Source organism: Gordionus sp. m RMFG-2023, chromosome 2 (genome assembly GCF_954871325.1).
Source record: "Gordionus sp. m RMFG-2023 chromosome 2, tfGorSpeb1-WG-v2, whole genome shotgun sequence".
Taxonomy (NCBI): domain Eukaryota; kingdom Metazoa; phylum Nematomorpha; class Gordioida; order Chordodea; family Parachordodidae; genus Gordionus; species Gordionus sp. m RMFG-2023.
In genome coordinates, this window is record NC_088776.1 from 45385592 (window position 1) to 45392585 (window position 6994).

At 27.4% G+C, this 6994-nt stretch overlaps 1 long non-coding RNA gene across 1 annotated transcript; it reads left to right on the forward strand.

Annotated features, from left to right (window-relative positions):
• Window positions 1–328: 328 nt before the first annotated feature.
• LOC135925004 (uncharacterized) lies at window positions 329–2061 on the forward strand. The gene is made up of 3 exons (XR_010571490.1): window positions 329–473; window positions 1083–1338; window positions 1928–2061. It is a non-coding gene; the product is annotated as an uncharacterized LOC135925004 (long non-coding RNA).
• The last annotated feature ends 4933 nt before the right edge of the window (window positions 2062–6994 follow it).

Consider the following 6994-nt stretch of genomic DNA (forward strand, 5'->3'; position numbering starts at 1 on the left):
GCTGGATTCATATTCAATACCAAAAGAATCTCTATATTCCCTATCAATTTCTACGAAATAATATTTATCTACGACAATTATAGTTTAACTAATAATTTCTAATTTATTTATATTTCTTACTATATATTTTATTTGCGTTCCAAAGTTTTAACAAAATCGATAGAATATTACTGATGATGTATGACTCTGACCTGAGTAAAAGACGATTTCTTAATCTATTTCAGAGTATAATAAATACATAAATTTATATAGAGACTGGACAGGAAATGAATAATTAAACTATATTATCAATGTTAGAACTAAAAATGTCAAAATAAGTTTAAAAATTTATATATCGAATTATAAGTTAAATTCATTTTTAAAATATGTAGCACCTCACAAGCCAATTCATGAGGCTTTGGCTAATTTGGCGCGCCGATGAATGATAAAAGATTTAAAAACTGCCTCCACGTATTATCTGCAAACGGATGAAAGTAAACATTTATCTGGTGTAAAATATGTTTTAATTAAGTTAAGATTAATATTGTCGTTGATAAGAGGTTTCATATATTTTGTGAAAATAATAAGCATCTCTTTTTCTCCAATTAAAGATTCATATTTTTTTAAATCCCGTTAAACAGATCTTTTTTTGATGTTTTTAGATATAAATAATTATGATGTTTAATTAATTATAAATCTATAATATTCACATGTTTTATATTTGTACAAAAAAAAACGAATCGAATAATTGCAATATTCATATTCGTGCCAATTGCATAATTTATTAATCATTTTTTCTATATAAAAAATAAATTAATGTGGATGTTTTAAAATAACACTTTTAAGGATTCTCTAAACTAATTGTCATTAGCATATAACAAAATTTACAGAAAATAAAAGAAATAAAACACAATGATTTCATATAACATTATTCAAACTAATTGGCCAAAAACACCCTATTTTTAGAATTAGAATTGCTTATTAAAATATCTAAATTGTTTCTTCAATCTAATATTTAAATTTTATTAAAATTTTTTAAAAATGTACAACTATCTCATTTTATAAACATCAAAATATAATACAGAAAAAATATAATATGCTAGATCCGAATTTGACAATAACCAGTTTTTCAAGCCTAAAGTCTTTCTAATGGTTTCTTCCTTCAAAGTCATTCTATTCATCATTATCATATTTGTACCTGAGAATAACCGCTCACATGAAGCAGAAGATCCCTGAATGGACAATATATTAGTTGCCATTTTCGTCAACACGGGAAAACGATTCCTATGCAATCTCCACCATTCTAGCGGGCTCTTATTAGACGTGATTCTTAATTCATCAACCTCACATATTGATGAGGTGAAATTTTGTTTAAAACTTTTATGCATATTTGTTTTTACTATTGGATTAACTGTTGTTGTATCGATTTCGATATTATATTGTACTTTCATTATATATACCCATAAATTTTTGTAATAGATTTGTTGTATCTATGTTATATGACACAGGTAATTGTTCAAAAAATTCATTTCTAATCTAGGATCTAATATGGTTGATATTATGGTTTCAATATTTGTTAGGAGGGGTGTACCGATACCCCTTTTTGGAGGCCGATCCGATCCGATATTCTCGATATTAAATTGATATCGGCCGATTACCGATCCGATATCATATCTAATTTTGTATTCTGTAGAGATACCAATGGTTTTAATTTTTAAAATACTTTTTATTAGTATAACATCTATAATTTAATTCTACCATAACTTATGTCATTTGAATATTATAATGATCAGTTATATTTTATATTCAATTTAATTGCAATTCTACAAGTATATAAAATATTTTTATTGTTAAATCACTTTTATATAAATCTATAAAGTAATAAACAAATATATTATGAAATTTGAAATAAATAATTAAAATATTATTTAACATTAATATATTGAAGATTTCAATTTCAAATTTATCAGAGGTCAGTCTGCGGCGATGGTAACTGTCAATATCACCAGCTTCACTAAAAAGAGATTCTGAAGAGATTATCGCACACATTTATAAGCAGAATACGCAAAAAAAATAATACGGCAGAATGTTAATTAATTAATTATTATTATTAAAAAAATATACATAAAATAAATTTCTAATTTATAAAAATAAATGATTTTAAATATAACCTTTTAAAAAAATTTTGTTAAAGACGCCATTTTTTATCGGATTGGATCGGATCGGAAAATTTTATAATATTGTCCGATAACCGATATTTTAAAATGGATTAGATATCGGCTCGATCCGATATAAAATATCGGTACATCCCTATTTGTTAGGTTATAATAATTTTATATTATGTCAATAGCATTAAGAAATGCGGTCCAATGAATTTAGTTCCATTAAAGAAATATAAAAAGGGATAACTAGATTTAAAGTAGGATGTATGTCAAAACACATATGTTCGGTAAAATCAAAAAAGGTCTTTAATTTGTTTTGTATATTTATTAAAGTCGTTTATTATCCGGGTAAAAATTATATAAGTAATTAAAATTTAATTACTTTACTCAGTTGTCTTTCTTCGATATTAGATATATCTGAGTCACAACGTCAATGGCCCTTCTCATTTTAATAGTCCTTTCGACCATTATATAAGAGCTATTCCATCTTATGGATGTAAATATCATTCATATATAGTTTAATTGAGGGTATTGAACAAATTTTTACGTTTAGATTTAAAGCTCCAGCAAAGATTTAAATTCATTTGTGGCAAGAATTTTAAATGGTGTATTTTTAAGAAATTTTTTTAATAAATAATGTTTAATACAACAATATTTGTTTTGGTTAAATCATTTAAATAGTTTTCTATTGTATTATTATCTTGAATCTTGTGATGAAATCTTTTATTTTGATTAATTAGTGCAGAGGTGGTTTGTTTCTTACACATTATTTCTACCTTATACAAATTTTACATATGTCAGTTTCTGTTTTAGAATCAAGAAGATTCCATAGAATCCCGGAAAAAAACCCCTGGAAAAAAACCTCAAAATCTTTTTTCGAATTTACTTAAGATCTAATAATATCGGTATATTTTTATTTGGATTTATATAAGGTATAGACAAATTAGTATTTTAGAAAAAATATTATAAAAATATAATTTAATAATAAATTATATAAATATATCAATAAAATAAACAGATCTTATTGCAAATTTTGTCAAATTTAGTCTACTTAATATAGTAATTAAGGATGGATATTGTATTTATTACTATAGCTGTTACATCTGAATATTTATTATTGTAAGATATATTTTAAAAGGTCACGTTATATATTTTAAAAGGACGTTATTTGTATATTATATTATAACTTTCCGACATGTAATATTATATTATCGAGGTTAATCAAATTGCATATTATTAGAAGTTAAATTGGATAATTATATAAATGTATATATACAAAAGAATTACAAATAAAATTCTTTATCGTATTTTAAACTTTAATCGATTTAATATTTGGCGACGAGGTAAAAGGTCGCGCGGTTTTCGGTCTTCGGTCAAGTTAAATGTTATATAGAATTATAATTTTTTTTGTTTAAAAAATAAATAAATTGATTTAGCAATTATGGATAAAAGATGAATGAGATAAATGGGCTATTGACGACTAGACACATAAAATATCCTCAAAATTTTATATTGATAGAGGAGCAATTGATTTCATTAGTTTAAGTCGCAGCCCTACTGAATCCATAATAAGCTATATAAAAAAAATATATATATAAAGGAGCTAGCTCGAAGATGAGAATTTAAAGATAACAGAACTAAGAATTCGAGATCAATTAATCGCTGGAGAAGTATGTTTACGATACCCAGATATTAAAGACGAAGACCAACCGTTAAACTTAAACAAAGTTATAGAATTTATGATAAGGGCACGATGCAGCCTATTTAGATTTCCATGGATTATAGAATTTATGATAATGATAAAGGGCACTATCAAAATGATTGATGCAGCCTATTTAGATTTCCATGGATTATAGTTATGATATCAAAATGATTGATGCTGCCTATTTAGATTTCCATGGATTATAGAATTTATGATTGATAAAGGGCACTATCAAAATGATTGATACAGCCTATTTATACAGCCTATTTGGATTTCCGTGGATTATAAAATTTGACACAGCCTATTTGGATTTCCAGGGATTATAGAATTTGACTTATCGTTACCAATATATGTAGAAATTAACATGACCAACAATATAATGATAATGGTAACGTGAATATTGACAAACTATATAGAGTAACCTGGAGTACTCCAATGGTAGTGGTACGTAAAACTTTAGGTGAACTACGATTGATAATTATTCTACCAACTAATAGCAAAAATCGCTATAGATCTACAGATAAATGATGATAAAATAACAAGCGAAAATAAAACAGTGATGGTGGGAACAATTGGTCGAAAAACTAGAATCGCCATCACAATCCTGGAAAGAGAAGAAGTAAAAGAAGAAAAAAAATAAACGTACAAAACCGTATTAAAACATCCCGACCAACTACGAATAACGAAATCAAATCAATAATAACAATTGAACCAAGTCAAAAAGGAAGGCAAATGGGTTATCCAACAAGGGAACTAAAGCCAACAAAAAAAAATTAATAGATGAACTTAAACTTGGTAAATAAAAAGATTGGTAGACGATCTTAACTTGGTGGGAAAGAAGATATGTTACATCTGAATATTTATTATTGTAAAGGTTAAGATATATTTTAAAAGGTCACGTTATATATTTTAAAAGGACATTATTTGTATATTATATTATAACTTTCCGACATGTAATATATTATCGAGGTTAATCAAATTGCATATTATTAGAAATTAAATTGGATAATTATATAAATGTATATATACAAAAGAATTACAAATATAATTCATTATCGTTTTTTAAACTTTAATCGATTTAATAATAGCAAATATTTTTACGAAAATAAGTAATACATGGGTTATTTTACTGGGATATTTTTTTTCTCAGTACCAATTTCAATATCAGCATTTTTTCTTGTTTAAGCAATGCGATTTTGTTTTCAGTGTCCAACTACCTACACGCCATCGTTCAAGTTTGGTTTCATCAGCAGCCACCTCGCATTACATTTTTTTTAATCAATACCCAGATTGGTGGGTGCTTATTCCCAACCAGATTAGAAAAACAATGATTCGAATCTTCGCATTGATTATTTATGAGTTATTAGTTAAATAGAGTGCTCTGATTCAAGTTTCTGGAGAATATTTCGACCTGTCTGGGATTGAGAATTGCTTCTTGTGACCTCTTGATACTCCATTGATGTAATTTTTATCGAAATATTCAAGAATATCCTTACTATTGCTCGGAGTACCCGATCTAAGGAATGCCATTGCATTGCCCATATCACATAAAGGAACAAATGCTAAGCTGTCCATCATGCCACAAAAGAAGCTTAGGGCTTCATCGATTCTGTATTGGCTTTCCAGAACTAGCTTTTAAATTTTTTTATGGGTACTTTGACACAAATGGTAAAGGCATCCTCTGATTATAATGTGATCTCATAATTGAAAAAACGAATATAAATAATTTAACATATTAATAATCATAACAATGACAGTTTTAACCGCGCTCATAGCAGACTTTTCGAGTATATATAATGGATCAGGAAATAAATCTCGTTCTTGACATTTAGACATTATTACTTCGAATATTTTTTCGTAAATATTTTGTGTTTTTTTTTGAGTCTAATAGCTGTTAATGATTGTGGCATTCGCTTATAAAATTATTTATCAATATTAATTATTGCTAGGTTATACTAAAAAAATTAAGTGAAAATTGAGAAGAAAAAAATTGAGAAAAGGTTAGAAAAATAAAGATTAACAACGACTTCAAAAATTAGAAGAAGATAATTGTAATGTATTTTAATAGTAAACGAGTTTTTCTTATTCTTTTATTTTGTAATGTAAAAAATCAAAATCAGCCATAATAAAAATAAACATTTTACAAAAAATAACAAAAAACAACAATTTAATACACATCATTTATCCCCAGTCGATCTGGTTTCGATCGTATCCTTTTGGGATATCGATCTTGACTTGTTTCTTCCTCCCTCTCCTTTGAATTCATTTCATTGGGATTTTTTATTACATCCTCTTTGTTTACTATCTCTTCGGTTTTCTCTTCTACTTCAGTACTCTCTTCTAATTCGTATTCTTCAATTAATACATTTTCGGTTCTTTTCCTTAATTGGTGCGTATGACGTATAATCGTATTACCCGCTACACTTACTTCATAATTGTGATCCGAGTATGCCTTTAATAATGGCTTCTTTTTTTTTCTTTATTATTGTAAAAGCGCGACCAAACTTTTTCATTTATCTGAAATTTTTGATTGTGGTATTCAAACTTCTCCCTTTTGTTTCCCCGTTCGAAAATTTGATCTAACAATTCTCTAAGTTTAAATTTTAGTAGTATTTCAGCGGGACTTTGTTCAGTTTCTGTTCCTGGTGTATTTCTGTAATTGTAGAGAAAAATAGCTAGGCTGGTTTCTAAATCCCTCTCGTTTCTTTTATTCATACTCTGTTTAAAAGTTCGAACTAAACGTTCGGCCATGCCATTTGTCTGAGGATGGTAAGGACTTCCGTGCACTAATTGAATATCATTTTTTTCACAAAAATCATTGAAATCTTTGCTGCTGAATTGAGGTCCGTTATCAGAAACGATTATTTTGGTAAATCCGAATCTTGCAAAAATATTTCTTAATATTTTTATCGTGCTTTCGGTTGTAGTGTTAGTCATGGAAACTATTTCTGACCAGCGACTGCTGGCATCTATCACTACCAACCAACAATGATTTTGAAATGGTCCAGCATAATCAATATGTACATCGTGCCATGCTTTTGGTGGTTTTGGCCAATTTTGAATTGCTGTCTTTTGAGGCATATCGTGTTGTTCCTGGAATTCTCTACATTTTTCGACCCAGGTTTCTATATCTTGGTTTATATTAGGTCAC